Genomic DNA, 23,924 nt, shown 5'->3' on the forward strand with positions numbered 1-23,924 from the left:
GGGAGGTGAGCACTTGCTGTATCCTGGAGTTTGAGAGAAGCCCTTTCCTTCAGGAGTGGACCAAACCCCTGTGAGTTAACTGCACCTTTACAATATACTATGTTCCTGTGAGTGGCCCTGGCTCTCCAAGGATGTGCCATGACTCCTTGGAGACTGAACACCTGTGTGCTGCGGTGTGTGCATTTACTGCCTTTGGGAGTGGACTCCACCCTCGTTTGTGGACTTTGTTTTTAGCAACGGACTCTGCAGTTTGGAGGGGACTCTATTCCTGTCAATGCACTTTGTATACTGGAGTGGACTCCGTTCCTGGGAATGGACTCTATGTACCAGGAAAGGACTCTGTTTGTTGGTAACAAATCATGTGGTTTGTTGGGGTTATCACCTGCATTGTCTTGAGTGTCCCTGGGTCTGGCAGGCCTTACTGTGAGCTGGGAGACTCCTAGGTCGTCCTGAAAGCTGTCACCCTGATAACTGGAGGGTGGGTAGGCCATCCTGTGAACCTAAAGGTTGGTAGGCTTTCCTGAAAGCTGGAGGGTGGGTAGGCCACCCCGATGCCAGTCGCCCCGAGAGCCAGAAGGTGGGTAGGCTTTTCTGACCGCTGTCATCCCAAGAAGGGGTAATTAGGACGGGCTGTCCTAGAGGTGGTCGAAAGGTATATCAGAGTGGCAGAGAGCCAGAAAGCGCGTAGGGGCAGGCTGAGATCTGGAAGGCTTGTGGGCTGCCCTGTACGCTGTCGTCCCTGGGGAAGGGGACGGGCTGTCCTAGAGGTGGCCGGAAGGTGTGTCAGGGTCGTCCACTGGCTAGACAACGGATTAGGGTGGGTGAGAGCCCAAAGGTACGTAGGGGCAGACCGAGAGCCAGAAGGCGGGTAGCAGTCCTCAGCGCTGTCACCCCAGGCGACTATCAGGACAGGCTGTCCTAGAGGTGGTCGAAAGGTATGTCAGGGCTGACTGAGAACTGGAAGGGACTTGGGGTGGACCGAGAGCTGGAAGGTATGTAGGGGCGGGCTGCCTTAGAGTGGCCGGATGGTGGGAGGGACGAGGGCTTGTTGGGTCTGTATTGTATGCACTGTTTTTCTTTTATGTAACTGGATTGTCTTTTTATATAAAAATGTCATTGTTACTGACCTGTCATGTTTGAAATTGGGATTTGTCCTCATTTCCCTGTAAACTGGTTGAACGGTAAGGTTTGGAGCCTGGCTTTGCTGCTCTCCATTGTAAAATTGCTGTTTCTTCGTATACAGCTATAAATGTTAGCTGTTTTTTCGTAAACTTATGTAAACTGTTTTTATAATTGTTTTAATAAAATATAAACAGGAGATTCAAAGTCTCCTCAGTTTAGGGGACTGACTCTGTGCTGGCTGGTGCTACAGTCAGTGTGTTATTTTTAGTTTCTGATTCCTGAACTGGCTGAATTATTTAGCCAGTGTTAACTGACATTCTTTTTGATGCACACAATCAGTCCTCACTAAAGAGTTTAACTGTGTTTCAGGTGTAACTCAGTTCTCATTAGGGGATTGTTGTTTCACTGGCTCGTTACAGCCTGTGTGTTACTCTTTTGTTTACTTTTGAGAAAAGGAACAATGTTAATTTTGTGGTAGGGCTTAGCCCTTGGGCTCTAGTGTTTTTTTTGTAAGTGTATTTGTAAAATACACCCATTGCCACCCTCACCCTGGTTTTGGTGTTTGGACTGAGTCCTTGTGGAAGACATACATTTTACCAGAGGAGCTGTTCCGGGGGGAGGCCTAGCCCTGGAATTAGGCTTCTGAAGATTGAACACCTATGTGTGTGCTGGGAGATGAGCATTTACTGTATCCTGGAGTTTGGGTGAAGACCTTACCTTCAGGAGTGGATCAAACCCCTGTGAGTTAACTGCACCTGTACTGTGTTCCTGTGAGTGGGCCTGGTTTTCCAAGGCTGGGCCAGGACTCCATGGAGACTGAACACCTGCGTGCTGTGGGGTGTGCATTTGCTGCCTTCAGGAGTGGACTCTGCAGTTTGGAATGGACTCTATTTTGGACAATGCACCTCAAAAACTGGAGTGGACTCCATTCCTGAGAATGGACTCTATATTTTTGAAGACTCTATTTGGATTGTGTACTTGAAAGGACTTTTTTTGGTAATTAACTATATTGTGTTGTTATTGGGTCTATCATCTGCCTGTCTTGTGTGTCCCTAGGTCTCACAGGCCTTAATGTGAGCTGGGAGGCTAACGGGATGTCCTAAAAGCTGTCACCCCGAGAGCCGGAGGGTGGGTTCACCAACCAGGTCAGGTCTGCTCTGGGGTCGGTGATTCACCCTGACCAAACCTGTGTTGTACCGGGCAGGAAGATCACTGAATGTCTTGCACTCCTCAGGGATACGATCGCCTACATGCAGGACAGAGGGTTGGACACCTGCCTCATCAGCCTGGACCAGGAGAAAGCCTTCGACAGGATATCACACACGTATATGGGCTTTGGAGAGGGAATCTGCAATTGGATCAGACTGCTCTACACCAACATTGTCAGTGCAGTCTCAATTAATGGGTGGGAATCAGATAGCTTTCCAGTCAGAGCTGGAGTCAGGCAGGGCTACCCTCCCTCTCCTGCCTTTTTTGTGTGCAGCATAGAGCCATTTGCTGAGTCCATCAGGCAGGATGCGAGCCTGAGAAGGGTGACTATTCCTGGTAGCGGGGGCCTACAAGTCAAGGCTTCCCTGTACATGGATGATGTCACCATTTTCTGCTCCGATCCGCTGTCTGTGCACAAACGCATGTGCATATGTGACCAGTTCGAACGGGCCGCAGGGGCCAAGGTAAACCAAGGCAAGAGCGAGGCCATGCTCTTCGGGAACTGGGCTGACCAATCCTCGATCCCCTTCACTGTCAGGAACGACCACCTGAAGGTGCTGGGTATTTGGTTCGGGGGGGGCTGGGGCATGTGCCAAGGCTTGGGAGAATGTATCAGCAAAGTGAGGCAGAAACTGGGCAGATGGAAGCTATGGTCGCTCTCCATCACGGGGAAAAAAACCTAGTCATCAGGTGTGAGGCACTGTCATTGCTGTTACATGTGGCAGAGGTATGGATTTCCCAAAACCTGTGCCACAGCAGTCACCCAGGCTATCCTCCAATTTATATGGAGATCAAAGATGGACCGGGTCCGAAGGGACTCTATGTATAAAGATCTGGGCAATGGGGGAAAAAATACACCCAATGCCACCCTCACCCTGATGGCCACCTTTGTGTGTGGCTGCATCAAGCTGTGTGTGGATCCCCGATACGCAAACACCAAGTGTCACTGAGGTTCTACCTGTCCGCGGTGTTGCGAAGGATGGGCCTGGCCTCGTTGCCGTGGAACGCTCCAAGTAATTGGACCGTTCTGTATCACCTGACCTTTGTAGAGAAGTTTATGAAGAAAAACACCTTTGACCACAGGTCCATCAGGAAGTGGTCAGCACGTAGTGTCCTTGAGACCCTTCGGGAAAAGGACAGGGCGGTTCCCTGAGCAGACTGTCAAAGTCATTTGGCAGAATGCCTCATCGCCAGAACTTTCCAACAAGCACCAAGACATCGCTTGGCTGGTGGTGAGAAGGGCTCTGCCTGTGAGATCCTTTATGCACGCCCAGACTCTCAGCTGCACTGCACGTTGCCCTCTAAGTGGCTGCGGAGGGGAACGAGACTGTCACACACCTCCTTCTGGAATGTGCCTCTGCAGAAGTCTGGAGAAGAATGCAGTGGTGTTTGTCAAGGTTCGATGTGGGACTCCATACTCTAAGGCCTGTTCCCCAGGACGCACACAGAGACTAACATCAATTGTGCCTGGAGGATCACCAACTTGGTGAAGGACACTCTCTGGGTGGTCCGAAACCCCTGTTGATCTTCCAGCTGAAGGAGTTAACCCCGACTGAGTGTTGCAGACTGGCACATTCCAAGGTCCAGGACTACGTGTTGAGGGACACGCTGAAGTTTGGGGCAGCTGCCGCCAAGGCGCACTAGGGAAAGACCACCGTGTAACATCTGCCTGCCTAAGAAGAACAGGGGGCCCACGCAGTCATTTGGGCTCTGCTGACGCCTCAGCTGGATATATGATTGACAAATGTACAGACCTGTATATATGAATGATAAATTCTGATCTCTGTATGTAAATGTTTACGTATGTACTGCATGACCAACTGTACAGACCGTCAAATTATTTTCTGAATAAAGTATATTTTTGGAAAAAAAAGTGGGTAGGCCATCCTGTGAACCTGAAGGTTGGTAGGCTGTTCTGAAAGCCGGAGGGTGGGTAGGCCACCCTGATGCCAGTCGCCCCAAGAGCCAGATGGTGGGTAGGCTGTTTTGAGCGCTGTTGTCCTGCAAAGGAGTGATCGGGACGGGCTGTTCTAGAGGTGATCGGAAGGTGTGTCAGAGCAGCCGAGAGCCAGAAGGCGCTAGGGGCAGGCTGAGATCCGGAAGGCTAGTGGGCTACCCTGCACGCTGTCGTCCCAGGGAAGGGGATGGGCTGTCCTAGAGGTGGCCGGAAGGTGTGTCAGGGTAGCCCACTGGCCGGATGGCGCATCTGTGTGGGTGAGAGCCCAATGGTACGTAGGAACAGACCTAGAGCCAGAAGGCGGGTAGCTGTCCTCGGCGCTGTCACCCCAGGTGGTCGAAAGGTGTGTCAGGGCGGACCGAGAACTGGAAGGGGCATGAGGTGGACCGAGAGCCGGAAGTAGGGTGGGCTGCCTTAGAGTGGCCGGAAGGTAGGAGGGACGGGGCTTGCTGGGTCTGTATTGTATGCACTGCTTTTTATGTAACTGGATTGGCTTTTTATGTACAAATGTCATTGTCACTGTCTTGTCATATGTGAAACTGGGATTTGAGATTTGTCCTCATCTCTCTGTAAACTGGTTGAATGATAGGGTTTGGGGCCTGGCTTTGCTGCTCCTCTCTCTTGTAAAATTGCTGTTGTATACAGCTGTAAATGTTAACTTTTTTGTAAACTGTTTTATAATTGTCTAATAAAATAAAAAATATATATAAACAGGAGATTGAGGTCTTCTCAGTTTAGGAGACTGACTCTGTGCTGGCTGGGTCACAGTCAGTGTGTTACTGTTGGTTTCTGCCTTTTTTTTAAAAAAAAAGGAGGGGGAAACCTGAATCCCGAACTGGCTGAATTATTTAGCCAGTTTGTTAAGTGGCGTTCCTTTAGTGAGGACTGATTACTAAACTCTTGATGCACACAATGTGTTTCAGGCGTAACTCAGTTCTCATTAGGGGGTTGTTGTTTCACTGGCTGGTTACAGCCTGTGTTATTTTTTTTCTCCTCCTACTTTTGAGAAAAGGACAATGTGGATTTTATGGTAAGGCTTCGCCCTTGGATTCTAATTTTCTTTGTTTTTTGTATGTATCTTCACTTTTTTTTGATGTTTGGACTGACCCCTTGTGGAAGACATACATTTTACGAGATGGACCCAAAACCCCTGTGAGTTAACTGCACCTTTACAGTATACTGTGTACCTGTGAGTGGGCCTAGTTATCCAAGGATGGGCCAGGACTCCATGGAGATTGAATACCTTTTGTGCTGTGGGTCATGCATTTGCTGCCTTTGGGAGTGAACTCTGCCCTCTATTCCTGACAATGCACTTTTTATACTGGAGTGCACTCCCCTGTATAGAGTTTTTTTTTGTGAACTGCTATTTTGTTTATTGTCAATTTTGTTTTTTGTATTGTTTTAAAAAAAAAAATAGGAGTGTCACAGACACAAGTCGAGGACTCTCGTGTGTGTGTGTGTATATATGGTGACTTGATGATGGCATACTGGCCTCTGTTCAATTATTTCAGGAACCCATGAAATTTGTCAAAAATGACATAGCTGATTTCTAGTATGTATTTTTCAGATCCATGTGTCATTACAGGGGATACATTGTATTTCATGAACAGGTTTTAGTAAATCTGGCTATTGGCTAATTATGTGACAATATTGATGAGTAATAAGTTGTAATGGTGTCCAGAAAAAATTCACAAATGTACTGCCTAGGATAGTTTGTATCATCTGGTAATTCATTAACTTGAGCCCATAATATCTACTGTCAATGGCAAGAGGAAAAAAAAACAGGAGTGTCAGATATTCTGTTCACTCAGAGCTGGCTATAAGGGAGCTGGAGCAATGTCGAGGACTCCACGTGTAAATAAAGGGTGACTTGGTAATGGCATACCGGTCTCTGTGGAGTTATTTGATGTCTGCCCACCTGACCAATCCATTTATATTCTCCTGTAACCTAACAATATCCTCCTCACTGTCAACCACCTGGTCAATCTTTGTTACATCCACAATATTACTTAACAACCCCAACATTCTCATATGTCGATTATAAATATCACAAGCAATTAGGGACACATGGATTGATCCTGATTCCATGTTGCTACACACTGGACGCCAGTCACGCAAACAGCCTTCTACACCAGCCTCTATTTCCTGTTACTAGCCAATTTTGGGTCCAACTTGTCAAGTTACCCTTGATCCCATGAGCTTGGGGTCAGAGCTCCTTGTCTCCTCCTTTATCTCTCAGTCTAGGATACAACTCACTCAGACCTGAGGGTTTGTCCACTTTAAGCTTGCCAAAACCTCCATTACCATCCTCAGTCTTCTCAAGAACCCCAGTCTTTCTTCTCGAATTCAATATTTTCATCCTTCTTCTCCCAAGTAAAGACCGATGCAAAGTACTCATTTAACACTCCGTGATGTCCTCCAGCACCACACACAGATTGCACCCTTGTCCCTAATAGGTCCTACTCTTTCCCGGTTTCTCTTCCCCTGGATATTGTAGGATACTCCAGGAATCTCCCTAATCTTGCCCACCAGCATTTTCTCAAGCCCCCTCTTTGCTTTTCTAATTGCTTTGAGGTTTCCCCCTTGCACTTTGCTCCCTTGCAACCATTTAAACATCTCTCCTCCTTCTTACCCAGTCCTAGCTATCCCTAGATATCCAGGGTTCACTGGGCGTGTTCTCTTTTAAGGTGGAACGTAGGAGCATGTCAGCCCTGCTCCCCGGTACCTTTTTTATTGCCTCTCACTGTTCTGCTGTAGACTTTCCCTCGAGTATCTGATGGCAGTCTATTATAGCTAATTCCTGTCTTATTTCAATAAAATCTGCATTTCATCAATCCAAATCTTTTTGCAGACTATTCTTCTGCTTTTTCATAACAAACTTTTAATATACAGTGTTGTGGATGCTATCACTAAAATTCTTCCCCATTGTCACCTCAAACATCTGTCTGGCTTCATTCCCCAGAATTAGGTCCAGCATTGCATCATCCCTTGTAGGGCCATCGACAAATTGACATAAAAAGCTCCACCATGCACATTTCAAGAAATCTGCCCCCTCTAAACTCTTTGTACAACGATTATCCCAAACACTACATTGGACAAACAGGCAGAAAACAAGCCACCAGGATACATGACCATTAACTAGCCACAAAATGACATGATCCTCTCTCACTGGTATCCTTACATACAGATAAGGAAGGACACCACTTCGACTGGGACAACACATCCATCCAAGGACAAGCCAAACAGAGAGACGCACGAGAATTCCTAGAAGCATAGCATTCCAAGCAGAACTCAATCAACAAACAGATGTTTAATTGGAAGCACACTAGCCAATTAAACCTGTTGGACTATAAACTGGTGTTGTGACTTTTAACTTTGTACACCCCAGTCCAACACCAGCATCTCCAAATCATCAAACACATGGATCCCGCTTACCATCCTGTGAGAAAAAGAACTGGGAAATCAGGTCTCACAAACTTGGTTAAGTTTTTTGAGGAAGTAATAGAGGATTGATGAGGGCAGAGTGGTAGGTGTGATCTATATGGACTTGAGTAAGGCAATCGACAAGGCACCCCATGGGAGACTGATTAGCATGTTCGATCTCGTGGAAAACAGGGAGAACTAGCCATTTGGATATAGAACTGGCTCAAAGGTAGAAGACAGGGGGTGGTGATGGATGGTTGTTTTTCAGACTGAAGGCCTATGACCAGTGGAGTGCCACAAGGATCAGTGCTTGGTCCTCTACTTTTTGTCAATTACATAAATGATTTGGATGCAAGCATAAGAGGTACAGTTAGTAAGTTTGCAGATGACACCAAATTGGAGGTGTAGTGGACAATGAAGAGGGTTACCTCAGATTACAATGGGCTGAGAAGTGGCAGATGGAGTTTAATTCAGATAAATGCAAGGTGCTGCATTTTGGGAAGGCAAATCTTAGCAGTACTTATACATTTAATGGTAAGGTCCCAGGGAGTGTTGCTGAACAAAGAGACCTTGGAGTGCAGGTTCATAGCTCCTTGAAAGTGGAGTCGCGGGTAGATAGGATAGTGAAGGCAGCATTTGGTATGCTTTCCTTTATTGGTCAGAGTATTGAGCACAGGGGTTGGGAGGTCATATTGAGGCTGTACAGGACATTGGTTAGGCCACTGTTGGAATATTGCGTGCAATTCTGGTCTCCCTCCTATTGGAAAGATGTTGTGAAACCTGAAAGGGTTCAGAAAAGATTTACTAGGATGTTGCCAGGGTTAAGGATTTGAGCTTTTGGGAGAGGCTGAACAGGCTGGGGTGGTTTTCCCTGGAGTGTCGGAGGCTGAGGGGTGACCTTATAGAGGTTTACAAAATTATGAAGGGCATGGATAGGGTAAATAGGTAAAGTCTTTTCCCTGGGGTTGGGTAGTCCAGAACTAGAGGGCATATATTTAGGGTGAGAGGGGAAAAATATAAAAGAGACCTACGGGGCAACTTTTCACAGAGGGTGGTACGTGTATGGAATGAGCTACCACAGGAAGTGGTGGAGGCTGGTACAATTGCAACATTTTAAAAGACGTTTGGAGGGATATGGGCCGGGTGCTGGCAGGTGGGACTAGATTGGATTGGGATATCTGGTCGGCATGGACAGGTTGGACCGAAGGGTCTGTTTCCATGCTGTACACCTCTATGACTCACCATCAGAAATGACATCAACACAAGGAAACCCAAACATACAAACAGAAAGCAGGAAACACCAGCAGTGCTTTGTCTGGAGGCTCACTGAAGATGTTATCTAGTATGGTGACAAAATGTCTGAAAATTTTGGGATAATTGAAATCCCCTATAATTACTCTCCTGATATTTTTATACTACATATCTGCTCCTCAATTGCACCCTAACTGTGTGACTGCCCCTTTTTATTCCTAAGTTCTATCTACAATGCTTTATTTGACAATCTTTCCAAGATATCATTCCTCCCTACTGTAGTGATTGACTCCATAATTAATAACATGTCACCATCTTCACTTTTACACCCTCCCCGAAAACCCTATACCCTAGAATGTTACATTGCCAGACCAGACTAGATCTTTGCCCCACCAAAATATTTTAAGTAGTAACTTAGACCCTAACTTTTATTATTTGTTTAAAGTTTAGTTTAATGTGCTGAGTTCCAGATGTGTCCACCACTAGGCTTTAATCAAAATAGGCTTCATTCTAATGACAGTTAAAATACAAAAAAAAACGACATAACTTTAACTCCACTGAAATACTTAAGATGATAATGTATTACTTAACCACTAATAATAAGTGTTCCAATACAGGCAGCACCCCACAAACACACCCTTGGCAAAAATGCAATTCAGCAAAACATGTATTATCATCACGTGTCTTTTCACTTTAGCAGCAGAAAGAGGGCTCTAGCATTAGTTCAGGCAACCAGCTAGCAGAAATGTTCGCAATAACTGAAAGCAAAACTAAAAGCCTTCCTGGGTCTAAGAGCCCTAACCCACCCACTCAGTTCTTTTATTTCATTTAAGAAAAACACCCAGGGAGAACTCCAAAGCTGTTTTCTAGCCTCAGCACCATCACATCTCCCTTCTTCAACCACACTTCTGTAAAGGCTACAAGATCGCCTTAAGGGTGGCATGGTGGCTCAGTGGTTAGCAGTGCTGCCTCACAGCACCAGGGTCCCAGGTTCAACTCCAGCCTCGGGTGACTGTCTGGGTGGAGTTTGCACATTCTCCCTGTGTCTGTGTGGATTTTCTCCGGATGCTCCGGTTTCCCCCCACACTCAAGATGTGCAGGTTAGGTGAATTGGCCATGCTAAATTGCCCATAGTGGTAGGTGCATTAGTCAGAGGGAAATGGGTCTGGGTGGGTTACTCTTTTATGGGCGGCACGGTGGCACAGTGGTTAGCACTGCTGCCTCACAGCGCCAGAGACTCGGGTTCATTTCCCGCCTCAGGCGACTGACTGTGTGGAGTTTGCACATTCTCCCCGTGTCTGCGTGGGTTTTCTCCGGGTGCTCCGGTTTCCTCCCACAATCCAAAAATGTGCAGGTTAGGTGAATTGACCATGCTAAATTGTCCGTAGTGTTAGGTGAAGGGGTAAATGTAGGAGTATGGGTCTGGGTGGTAGACGCTTCGGCGGGTCGGTGTGGACTTGTTGGGCCGAAGGGCCTGTTTCCACACTAAGTAATCTAATCTAATCTAATCTAATCGCAGTTAATGTGTCAATCCGACCCTTAACTCATCTGTTTTACCTATAATACTCCTGGCATTAAAGTAGAGGTAATTTAACCTTGCCTTACTCCCTTGAGATACAACATGGCTGAACTCACTTGGTTCCTTTTCTGAGTTATGCCGTGTTGCTACTGAACTAAAACACCGTGTTTCATGTCCCTGCTGAACTAGTTTAAACTCCTTCTAGCAGCACTAATTAAACTGTCCTCCAGCTGAATCAGTATTGGGGATCTACTTTCCCCAGAAACTGTCTCAGTGACCCAGGTATCTGAAACCATCCCTTCTCCATTAATGTTTACATTCATCCAACTATTCTCCTACTTTGGTCGATAGCATGTAGCACTGGGAGTAATCCTGCACATCCACCAATATCATTTATTGTATCCGTTGCTCCCGACGCGGTCTCCTCTACATTGGGGAGATTGGATGTCTCTTAGCAGAGCGCTTTAGGGAACATCTCTGGGGACACCCGCACCAATCAACCACACCGCCCTGTGGCCCAACATTTCAACTCCCCTTCCCACTCTGCCGAGGACATGCAGGTCCTGGGCCTCCTCTACCGTCGCTCCCTCACCACCCGAAGCCTGGAGGAAGAATGCCTCATCTTCTGCCTCGGAACACTTCAACCCCATGGCATTAATGTGGATTTCACCAGTTTCCTCATTTCTCATTTCCCCTTCCCCCACCTCACCCCAGCTCCAACCTTCCAGCTCAGCACTGCCCTCATGATCTGTCCTACCTGCCTATCTTGCTTTTCACCTCTCCACTCCACCCTCCTCTCTGACCTATCACCTCCATTCATCTATTGTACTAGATTAGATTACTTAGTGTGGAAACAGGTCCTTTGGCCCAAGTCCACACCGACCCACCAAAGCGCAACCCACCCATTCCTCTATATTTACCCCTTTTCCTAACACTACGGGCAATTTAGCATGGCCAATTCACCTGACCTGCACATCTTTGGACTGTGGGAGGAAACCGGAGCACCCGGAGGAAACCCACGCAGACACGGGGAGAATGTGCAAACTCCACACAGTCAGTCACCTGAGTCGGGAATTGAACCCGGGTCTCCGGCGCTGTGAGGCAACAGTGCTAACCACTGTGCCACCCACACTCTATGCTACTTTCTCCCCACCCCCCTCTCATTTATCTCTCCACTCTGCAGGCACCCTGCCTCTATTCCTGATGAAGTGCTTTTGCCCGAAACGTTGATTTTCCTGCTCCTCAGATGCTGCCTGATCTGCTGTACTTTTCCAGCACCACTCTAATCTAGACAGTAATCCTGAGATGATAACCTTAAAGATCCTCCTTCTTGATGCAGGATCTCATCCCTCTTTGTACCTATATGATTGGTACCAATGTACACCACAACCTCTGTCTTAGCACCCTCTCCCTTCAGGGTTCCCTATGCTGTTCATTCCTGACCCTAGCGGCAAGGAGGCAACACGCCATCCTGGAGTCCCGTCTGTGGCTGTAGAAACACCTTTTTGTTCTCCTAAGTAATGAATGCCCTATAACTATCTTTCCTGCATTCTTCTTTCTCCCCTCCTGTATAATCAGGCCACTTGTGGTGCCAGAAGCTGGTTTGGACTACACACTCCAGTACCAGCACCACACTCTGTTTTCTGATCAGAAAACAGACTTGTGAACAGAATAGTAGGGGCCTCCTTCACTACTTGCCTTTTTCTCCTTGACTACCTGATTGGTCACCCATATTTTCTTTCATCTTGGCCCTACAGCTGTGACATTCTTTAAATATGCTATCCACTTACACGAAGATATACAGGTGAGGAATAAATTGAAATAAAGGAAATATAACTGGTCAGTCAATTAAGCAGTTTCCACGATGCATAGTAACACAAGCATATGGGATTGTATTTCTGAAGACATCAGTCAATGTAAATAGCTTCCAGTAGGTTCTGATAAATAGTAATTTATAATCTTATAACAGATTCCACTTTCTGAATTTTTCAAAGTTGATGAGATGCAATCAAATCTCCATTATGTAGTTTTGGCAGCCACAATCCTTCTGACTCAAACACAGTTCAAAACCAGTTTAAACTTCGGTTTCCCTTTGTTAGACTGGTTACATCTGAGTTCACTGCTTATTTTCAAACAACAGAGCATAAAGCATCTCCAGAAACGTCTAGAATGTTCTTTGAACAAGAGTCAATTAACTTTGAGGCGAGGAAAACAAGCAAGCTGGTATTTGTTTAAGAAAACAACCTGGTGATCATAGCTCAAAGGTCAGCTTCAGCTCTCAGCTCAGAGGTTGAAACCAAAAATAATTAAAAATAAAACAAAGGTCTCAACAACAGTATTTTAAAGTCAAATCTATGTTCTTGCACAAGGTACCTGAGATGGCAAACAAAAATGACCAACATTCAACTATTGTAGGGTGTGGGGGTAGGTGTAGCAGCAGACTTGACACCCCATTCATTCCCAAAGAACTACCTTCCCATTCTGTTGGATCCAACACCCTTTGGATCTAGCAGTACTGCTGCTCGACCTGATCACCCCCACACACCCACTTACGCGCTTCATGCCCCTCTCCTTTTTCCCTCTCACCCCCTCATATTTGGAAAGTTGGCAATACTGCAGCTGAAGGGACGACAGGAAAGAGGTATAAGGCTCGGCAAATACTTGTCAATGAAGACAATATAGGAGAATAAGCATTGTCAGAGCCGAGATGTCACATTACAGTTGTATAGGATGTTGGTGAGGCCACATTTGGAGTACTGTGTACAGTTCTGGTCGCCCTACTATAGGAAGGATATTGTTAAATTGGAAAGGGTTCAGAAAAGATTTACAAGGATGTTGCTGGGAATGGAGGTTTGAGTTAAAGGGAGAGGCCAGGACTATTTTCACTTGAGCATAGGTTACCTTATAGAGTTTTATAAAATCATGAGCGGCTTATAAGGTGAGTAGGAAAGGTAATTTCCCTAGGGCGGGAAGTTCGAAATTCGAGGGCATAGGTTTAAGGTGAAGAGGATAAGGATTTAAAAGGAACCTTTCGGGGCAATGTTTTCAAAGAAGGTGGTTCATATGTGGAATGAACTCCCAGAGGAAGTGGTAAATGCAGGTACAGATACAACATTAAAAGACACTTCAACAAGTACATGAATAGGAAAGGTTTAGAGGGTTATGGACCAAATGCAGGCAAGTGGAACTTCGTGGGAAAGTTGGCATGGTGTCCCAGTGGTTAGCACTGTTGTCTCACAGCACCTGAGTCCTGGATTCGATTTCAGCTTCAGGCAACTGTGTGGAGTTTGCACATTCCTCATTTGTCCACATGGGTTTTCTCCAGTGCTCCAGTTTCCTCCCACATACCAAAGATGTGTAAAGATGTGTTGGTTAGGTGGATTGGCCATGGGAAAATGCAGGGTTACAGAGACAGGTTAGGAGGGTGGATGCTTTTCAGAGGATTGGTGTGGACTCAATATGCCAAATGGCCTGCTTCCACACTGGAGGATTCTATGATGCTACCGTTGGCATGGACAGGCGAGACCAAAGGGTCTGTTTCCATGCTGTATGACTCTATGTTACTTGCAGATAAAACATATGATATTAAATGAATAAATGTTTCTTTTGTAATCATGATAACATTACAACCATAGATGCTACACCTTGCACTGATGGGGCATTGATTGATAACAATGATCCTTTACACCAGAAACTACAAAATCCAATAACAGAAATCTTTGCAGCATAATTCGTTCAAGTGCCTCAAAACATCAGGAAGGCTCCGCTGTAGTACATTTTTTCATCTGCCCAAAACACAAGGGGAACAGTGTCAAAATGACTATATTTCAAACTTTGCATTGCAAGTATGTAAAAATGAAGAACTTCATACATTGTCCATGTAGATAGGGATGCTGTGTACAACAATAGGTATCCTGGATCTGCTTTAACAAAGCTTATAAACTAAATGAAAAAAAACTCCAGGGTATAGGGTAGGCGGTGCAGATTAACGTTTGATATTACTGGCTTGGAGTTTATTATTCTTGATTACTCAACAGTCCAAAAGCAACTCGGATACCACCTTGAAACTCTTAATTATTCTCTACTTGCCCTCAAACTTTAAAACACACACAAATGAGACCTTCCTGCCCTTGGTGCATTAAGCACCTGAGAATTATTGGCCTTATTTAGCAACCAGAGAACAAACGAATAAGCGATTCTCCAGTATTTATTAAAAGTGCATCAATTAAAAAAAATTAAGGTACCTTCAGCTGCAGTGCTGTAACTACTTGACGTATAAGTTCTGTAGGTATGTGCTGTACTGTAGTTTCAATGTTTTTTTTTAATTTCGCTGTCACGAAGTGTTTTTGCTGATGCTGGGTGTGCTGTTGACTTTAAACTTGGGCCTGTCTGGCTAATCACAGAGACACAGCTTTCTGTATGACTGCCCCAGTCTGGCTCTAACTCTCCTCCCTGTCTGGCTTCTATAGGAACACAACACACCACCACAAACAACCATTTTACAACACCGAAATCGCCCGAGTGCCGGGATTTTTTTATGAAGAAATATAAATTGTGCTTGAAAATAAAAACTTAATCTCTCTCCCCTCCCTCCAAAAAAAAATCACAGATAAATGCAATGATAGCAGTACTCACTCATACTCACTCTAGCTCGCGCTCGCGCGCTCTCTCTCTCTCTCTCTCTTTCTCTTTCTCACACAGTCAAGTCAATCAGTCAGCCACCCCGCGGCTCTCGTCGGGCCTCTTTATTGCCGTCTCACTGACTGAACGGCGCTCGAGCTCCTCCTCCACCTCCTCGCACTGCTGCCCGCCCCTCCACCTCCTCCCAACCAACCGTCCTAACTGTCTCTCAGCCGCCGCGCGACCACCCACCTCCCCAACCCCCACCCCTGCCAGCCGCGTGTCGTCGCTCCACCTCTCACTACTTCGCTCGAGCTCCATCCATTCAGACAGAGAGAGGAAAGCAGTAGGATGTGGGGGTTGGGAGGGACGCGGCAAGTTCAAGGAGGCCGGGGGGAGGTAAAACACAAAAGCCCCTTGCATTCCGCCCGCCGCCAACCGCTCTCTTCTCCTCTGCTCTCAGTTCGCCGGCATCGCGCCATCTGCAGGCAAGAGGGTGAAACGGCGCAGTGTGAACCACCTCGTCTGTTATTTTCCCCGTGTGTTGGGCGGTTACATGGAGGAAGTCTGTGTTTGTCTGTCTGTATGGGTCAGTGCTGGGTCAGAGGAACCTCCTTGGGGAAAAGGTACCGAAGAGTCTGAGGAAAATGATATCCTCACATCATGCTAAATCTTCATCTTAAAAAGCTGCTCAGAGAAAAAAAAATACACCGAGTTTCTATTTCCCGAAAGGAGTCTTTTCCACATTACGTATGTTATTAATTACAAAAGATTGTTTAGTATTTCTCTTCATGAAAGAATGTCCTAATTGTATGGTCTTGGCAACATTTCTCAATTTCCTCTGAGTGACGTATAGTTGACAATAGCTGATAGTTGATTTAAAATATATTTTAAAATTCTTATTTAATATTAAGAAAACCTCATGATCCTGTGAAGTAACAACATAATAGGGGCAGGATTAGACCATCTGGCCCCTCGAATCTGCTCCACCATTCAGTAAAAACATAAGTTGATCTTTCTGTTAGATGTCACACTGTACCAGGTTATAGTTGGACAGGTTTACTTCAAATCACAAGCTCTTGGAGAGCTACTTCTTCCTCAGGTGGACTCAGCTCCATTTACCCACCTGCTGACCATAACCGTTAATTCTCTTACTGTTCAAAAATCTACTTACATTTAACTCAAACACATTCAGCAAGGCAGCCTCAACTGCTTCACTGGCCAGGGAATTTCACAGATTAACCCAGAGAAGTAACACCTATTCCAACAAGTCCTGATGAACCTATCCCAACAGTTTTCCTTCATGCGAATCCAAGGAAAGCGATGGGACCAGACAGAACACCAGGCTGTGCACTCACAGCATGCGCAGATCAACTGGCAGAGATCTTCTCATACATCTTCAACGTCTCCCTGCCTGTTTCAAGAGGGCCAACATCATCCCTGTACCTAAGAACGCTCAAGCAGCATGTCTCAATGACTACCAGCCATTGGCCCTACCTTTGGTGGTCATGAAGTGCTTTGAAAGGCTGATCATGGCATTAATCAACTCCAGCCTCCCAGCTACTCTTGACCCACTCCAATTTGCCTATCGGACCAACAGATCCACGTCAGATGCAATATCACTTGCCCTTCACTCCTACCTAGAACATCTTGACACCAAGAACAGCTACGTAACAATTCTACTCATTGACTTCAACACTATTATCCCCTCGAGACTGATTACTATACTTAGTGATCTCGGATTAAGCCCCACTCTGTGCATCTGCATCCTCGGTTTCCTAACACACAGGCCACAATCAGTGAAAGTTAGGGACAATATTTCATCCTCAACACTGGAGCGCCCCAGGATTGCGTACTCAGCCCCCTACTGTACTCACATTTATACCCATGACTGCGTCGCCAAATACCAGACTAATGCCATTTACACGTTCACTGATGATAGTCGGTCGAATCTCAGATGGCAACGAAACAGATTACAGGCTACAGTGGAAGACCTGGAAAAATGGTGCACTGAGAACAACCTAGCTCTCAATGCTGGCAAAACCAAGGAACTCATTATTGATTTTATTGATGTTACTTATGCCCCCCTACACATTAACAGAACAGAGGTGGAATGAGTGGAGAGTGTCAAGCTCCTGGGAGTGGTCATCCACAACAAGCTTTCTTGGACGCTTGAAGTGGACGCACTGGTTACAAAGCCCCAACAATGTCTCCTCTTCCTCAGGCAGCTGAGGAAATTTGGCATGACAGCGAATACCCTTGCCAACTTTTATAGGTGTGCCATCAAGAGCATTCTGTCTGGATGTATCATTACCTGGTCCGGCTTCTGTACCATTCTAGATCAGAGACGGTTACAGAGAGTGGTGAACTCAGCCCATTCAATCACAAAAGCCAACCTCCCAACTATAGAATCTATCTACCAGGCCTGCTGTCAAGGAAAGGCTGTCAGCATTCTCAAAGATCCATCCCACCCTGGCAATGCTTTTCTACAACCTCTACCACTGAGGAGAAAGTTTAGAAGCCTGAACACATGCACTAGCCGGTTTCAAAACAGTTTCTAGTTGAAACTTTATTGCTGGAACAGCACAGCAGGTCAGGCAGCATCCAGGGAACAGGAGATTCGACGTTTCGGGCACAGGCCCTTCTTCAGGAATGAGCAGAGAGTGTTCAGCAGGAGAAGATAAAAGGTAGGGAGGAGGGACTTGGAGGAGGGGCGTTGGAAATGTGATAGGTGGAAAGAGGTCAAGGTGAGGGTGATAGGTCGGAGTAGGATGGAGGCGGAGAGGTCAAGAAGAAGACTGCAGGTCAGGAAGGACCTGCAGTCGTCTTCTTGACCTCTCCGCCTCCATCCTACTCCGACCTATCACCCTCACCTTGACCTCTTTCCACCTATCACATTTCCAACGCCCCTCCTCCAAGTCCCTCCTCCCTACCTTTTATCTTCTCCTGCTGAACACTCTCTGCTCATTCCTGAAGAAGGGCCTGTGCCTGAAACGTCGAATCTCCTGTTCCCTGGATGCTGCCTGACCTGCTGTGCTGTTCCAGCAATAAAGTTTCAACTTTGATCTCCAGCATCTGCAGACCTCACTTTCTCCTCAAAACAGTTTCTACCCTACTGTTGTTAGAATACTGAATAGACTCACAAATTCTTAACATTCGCCTGTACCTGTGTTTTTGTTTTTGTCGCTGTTTACCTGTTATTTACCTATCTATGCTACTTAACTCTGTGATCTGCCTGTATTGCTTGCAAGACAAAGCTTTTCACTGTGCTTCGGTACACGTGACAATAAATTCAATTCAGTTCAAGAGACTTGTCTAATTCAGTTCAAGAGACTTGTCTATCTTTAGCTCCAACACTACTACTTTAGTGATAATGATCATTTCTAGGTCCTCACCTGCTGTTGCCTCGTGTTTCCAAATCCTCAAGCATGCATTAGTCCATACAGTGTGCCAGTTAGTCCCAGTTAAGATCCTGGATTTTTCTTATCTTGAGCCACAGTAGATTTAAACAAGATAGTAATTTTAAAAAAAAAACTGCAGATGCTAGAAATCAGAAACAAAAACAGAAATTTCTTGAAAGTATTTCAGCTGGTCTGGCAGTATCCGTGGAAAGAAATCAGAGTTAATGTTTCTGGTCCAGTAACCCTTCTTCAGAACTGATGGTAGCTAGGAAAAAGTTGGTTTTTATGTAGATGACAGGATGGTGGCGGGGGGGCGGAGGGGAGTAAGGAGTAAACACTAGGTGGAGATAGAGCCCAAAGAAAGAGAAGAACAGTTGGACAGACAAAGGAGTGGATAACTACCAGTCAAGGAAAATGAATGGCTGCAAATGGAGACTGTTAGTGGGTAACAACAGATAGTGTGTAAAATAGCAGACCATATGATAACAAGGCAAGATGTGTGAGTTTGGGGTAAGGCCATGGGAGCAGGTCCCTCAAGCCATAAAATTGTTGAACTTGATATTGAGCCCAGAAGGTTGTAGAGTTCCCAAGCGGAAAATAATGTGCTGTTCTTCCAGCTTGCGCTGATTTTGCAGGAGCACTGCATCAAGTCTGAGACAGATGTTGGAGTGGGAACAGGGTGGTGTGTTGAGTCTTTTTTACAGACAAACGTAGTGAAGTTCTGTGAAGTGGTGGAGGCTGGTACAGTTGCAACATTTAAGAGGCATTTGGATGGGTATATGAATAGGAAGGGTTTGGAGGGATATGAGCCAGCTGCTGGCAGGTAGGACTAGATTGGGTTGGGATATCTGTTGAGCATGGACGGGTTGGACTGAAGGGTCTGTTTCCATGCTGTACATCTCTATGACTCTAAGTGGTCACTCAATCTATGCTTTATTTCCCCAATATAGAGGAGACTACATTGTGAGCAGCAAATGCAGTAGACTAGATTGAGTGAGGTGCAGGTAAAGCACTGCTCCACCTGGAATGTGTGTTTGGGCCTTTGGATACTGAGGAGGGAAGAAGTAAACATACAGATGTTACACTTTCTGCTGTTGCAAGGGAAGGTGCTGTGGGGCATTGGGGATGTGTTCGGAATGAAGGAGGAGTGGACCAGGATGTCCCAGAGGGAACGGTCCTAAAACTCATTTCCACAGCCACATCACATTCCCCAGTGACTCCCTCTAGCTCAGACTCACCCCACGTGGATTTCAACTCAAGGTTTAACCTTCGTGTTTTGAATCCACCCAGGATCAAAGGTATTTCCGTTATGTTCAACATTCCGCTAACACCCTGAGATCCACACTGCCATGTATTGTCATATGCAAGCTCTTGACCTCTCCTTCTGACAGCAATGCTTCACACTGGCTCAGAGCTGTGCAACACCCCAGTTCCATTTCATTGTCTGGCTCATTTGACATGCTAACAAGAAACTTTTTCTTTTCAGGCATCAAGGAACACAGGATGCAACAACTCAGAGATTTTGTCGTGCATTTACTATCTCTTCTGACCTTCCGCGCTCTGATGTTGAGCTTTCTCAGTTTTATCCCACTGCAACCCCACCTTAATGAATTTCAGACGTGATTTGACGTTCAATTGTTCTTCTGTCGCCTTCCAGTCCATGCCCATTTCTTTGGTCAAGGGTCCTGTCCCTCAGACTTCTTCACTCACCTCCAAAACTCTCCCTTCATTTGGACCCCTCTTTCTGGCCTTTTACCTGCACACGACCTCTTCATTGAGAACTGCCAGTGTGACATAGGTCACCTCAATTTCTCTGCCTCACTCACCCACTCCAACCTAACTCCCCAAGAACTGACTGGACTCCGTGTTGTCAGATTCAAATCTGACTGTAATTAAGTCTGTTGACAAGGGTGGTGCTGTTGTTGTCTGGCAAATTGATCTCTACATTGCAAAAGCTGTGCGCCAGCTCTTACATTCCTCTTCCTACCTTCCACTGGACCATGACCACACCATGGAAGTTCAGGCTGTTGTGTTCACAGTGGTCATTAAACTCATTTCATCTGGTGATCTCATCCCCCCCACCCCACTGCCTCCAAGCTCATTGTCTCCCAATCCCGCACAGCTCACATCTATCTCCTTCCCAATTTTCACAAACAGGAGTTCCTTTGCACACTCATTGTTGCTGGCTGTTCCTGCGCCACCGGACTCACTTCTTCCTACCTCAAGTCGCTCTCTTTCCCACCTTGTCCAGTCCTTTCCCACTTACATGCACAATTCCTCTGACATTTTACATCAGTTTCAAAATTTCCAGTTTGTGGGGTCCAGCAGTCCCCTTTTTACCATGGAGATGCAATCCCTTTACACATCCTTCCCCCCATCAGTATGGCCTCAGGCTGCTCTGCTTCTTCCTGGAAAAAAGACCTGAAACCCCCATCAACCACCATCCTCCTCTGCCTGGCCTAGCTCATCCTCACTCTGAACAACTTCTCTTTTAATTCCTCTCACTACTTCAGGTCAAAAGGGTGGCGATGGTACCAATTTGGGACCCAGTTATGCCTGTCTTTTTTTGGGGGGGTAACTGGAACATGACTTGATCCAGTCCTATTCTGCCCATACCCACAACTCCTTCTCCAGTATATCACTAATATTGGTGATGCTTTCCTCTCTCATCCAGAATTGGAAAAGTTTATCACTTCCAATTTCTACACTGCTCTCATCTTCACCTGGTCCATCTCTGACTCCTCCCTTCTCTTCCTCAACTTCTCTGTTTCCATTTCTGGAGATAGGCTGGTCCCAAATATCCAATACAAACTAACCAACTCCTATCGTTACCTTGACTATACCTCCTGACACCCCGCTTCCTGTAAAGACTCTATTCCATTCTCCCAGTTTCTCTGTACCTGTTCACATGATGCCAACTTGAGACAATGGGGTTTCCAAAATGTCCACTTTCTTCCTCAACCAAGATTCCCCAGGACTGTAATAGACAGGGTCCTCAGCCACATCAAACACAACTCCTGCACTTCAGCCTTCAACCTCTTTCTTACCTTGACCCTACCTACCATCCCACCAGCATCCATATCAAGAGGATCATTAGTTGCATTTCCACCACCTTCAGAAGGATGCAACCTCAAAATCCCCTTCCCTTCTCTCTCAGGTATCTGCAAGGATTGTTCCCTGCAGGACACTCTGATCCACTCCTCCTTCACTCCAAGCACTCTCCCACAGCCACATGTCACCTTCCCCTGCAACTGCAGAATGTGTAACATCTTCCTCTTTTACTTCCTCCCTCCTCGGTATCCAAGAGCGCAAACACACTTTCCACATGAAACCGTGCTTTACCTGCACTTCACTCAATCTAGTCTACTGTATTCGCTGTTCACAATGTGGTCTCCTCAACTTTGGAGAAATGAAGCATATATTGGGTGACTACTTTGCAAAACACTAATGTTCTGTATACAAAAAAGTTCCAGAGTATTTATCCACTCCCTATAACTCAAATCTTCCAGTCCCAGCAACATGCTTATACATTTTTTCTGTACCCTTTCTCCCTTTCTGCATTTACTGTGTCAAATGCCCTTTGAGTCTTGTATATTTCAATAAGATACATTTAATTATCCTAAAGTTTAATGAATACAGATCCAACTGACTTAAGCTCTGCTCATAATACAGTTCCCCCCCGCCATACTTGGAAACAGCCAAGGGAACCTTCTCTGGACTACCTCAAATGCTTCCTTAGTACATCCTTCCTTAGATAAGGGAGCCAAACCTGTTCACAGTGTTCCAGCAGTAGTCTGACTAGTGCCTTATGTAGTTTTAGCAAAACCTCCTAACCTTCCTGCTCCACTCCTTATGAAATAAAGACCAACATTCCATTTGCTGTTTCTATTACCCATAGAACTTGGATTTTTGTATTTTGTGATTCATACACAAGGACTCCCAAATACTTCTGCTCTATAACTTGCTGCAGTCTTTCTCCATGTAAATAGTATTCAGTTCCTCTATTGTACTTGCCAAAATGTGTAAGTTTGCATTTTCCCACATGGTATTCCATCGGCTAAAGTTTTACCCAAATACTTAACCTGTCTCCATTCTCACCGCTTGCCTTTCAGCCTAATTTTGTGCATTTGAAAACTTGGCTAATGTACATTCACTTTTCTCATTCAAGTCATAGAGTCATAGAGATATACAGCAAAGAATAGACCCTTCAGTTCAACTCATCCACGCTGACCAAATGTCCTAAACTTATCTAGTCCCATTTGGCCCATATCCCTCTAAATCCTTCCTATTCATGTACTTACCCACCTCCTCTAGCAGCCGTTCCATATATGCACAACCGTCTGCATGAAAAAGTTGCTCCTCAGGTCCCTTTTAATACTTTCCTCTCTCACCTTAAACCTATGCCCTCTAGTTTCAGACTCCCCTACCCTGGAAAAAGACTTTGGCTATTCATCATAACTATGACCCTCATGATTTTATAAGCCTCTATAAGATGACCCCCTCAACCTCCCATGCTCTAGGGAAAGAAGCTCCAGCCTGTTCAGCCTCTTCCTATAGTTCAAACCTTCAATCCCGGCAACATCCTTGTAAATGATTTCCGAACCCTTTCAAGTTTCAGAACATCGTTTCTACTGCAGGGGAGACCAGAACTGAATGCAGTACTCTAAAGTGGCCTCACCAATGTCCTGTACAGCTACAACATGACATCCAAATTCCTATACTCAGTGCACTGACCAATGAAGGCAAGCGTGCCAAACGTCTTCTTCATCATCCTGTTTACCTGTGACTCCACTTTCAAGGAACTATGCATCTGCATCACTAAGTTTCTTTGTTCGCTAGCACTCCCCAAGGTTCTATAACTATACAAGTCCTGCCCTGGTTTGCCTTACCAAAATGCAACACCTCGTATTTATCTAAATTAAATTACTATCTAAATTAAACTCCAAATGTCATTAATATCTTGTAAGTAATTGTGGCCCCAGCACTGATCCTTGTGACACTCCACTTGTTACAGGTTGCCATTCTGAAAATCTCTCCTCTATCCCATGTTACCCCAACTCTGTCTTCTGTTCATGAGCTAATCCTTTATCCATGCTAATTTACTACCTCCAACACTCTTATTAAATAGCCTAGTTTTATCAAATGCTATTTTGTCTAGCCATTCATCATTTACTTTCTAATCCTCTTCAATTATCAGGTTACTACAGGATGTCCATGGAATTGACACAGAAAAAGATAAAACATGATGATAAGATGGACAGTAGAACTTGTCCAAAGTTCAACGTGAATTTGGCTTACAACAGTTATGATAGAAAGATAAAGTATAAGAGCAGGAGTAGGTCATTCAGCCCTTTGGACCTGCTCTGCCATTTAACATGATTATGGAGGCTGAAAGAACACAGCAATCCAGGCAGCATCAGGA

The 23,924-nt window shown here is 45.6% G+C and overlaps 1 protein-coding gene across 6 annotated transcripts in view; it reads right to left on the reverse strand.

Annotated features, from left to right (window-relative positions):
- ldlrad4a (low density lipoprotein receptor class A domain containing 4a) overlaps window positions 1-15,250 on the reverse strand; it is a 240,502-nt gene extending 225,252 nt beyond the window's left edge. For 3 of the 6 annotated variants that reach the window (XM_087986707.1, XM_087986708.1, XM_087986706.1), the window contains exon 1: window positions 15,127-15,250. The gene's annotated coding sequence lies outside the window, so the exon portion shown is untranslated. The other 3 variants (XM_043687710.2, XM_043687709.2, XM_043687708.2) reach the window with 3 other exon arrangements.
- Between the last annotated feature and the right edge of the window lie 8,674 nt (window positions 15,251-23,924).

This window comes from Chiloscyllium plagiosum, unplaced genomic scaffold (genome assembly GCF_037043375.1).
Source record: "Chiloscyllium plagiosum isolate Xiang-an unplaced genomic scaffold, Cpla_swu_hap1 HiC_scaffold_4, whole genome shotgun sequence".
Taxonomy (NCBI): Eukaryota; Metazoa; Chordata; class Chondrichthyes; order Orectolobiformes; family Hemiscylliidae; genus Chiloscyllium; species Chiloscyllium plagiosum.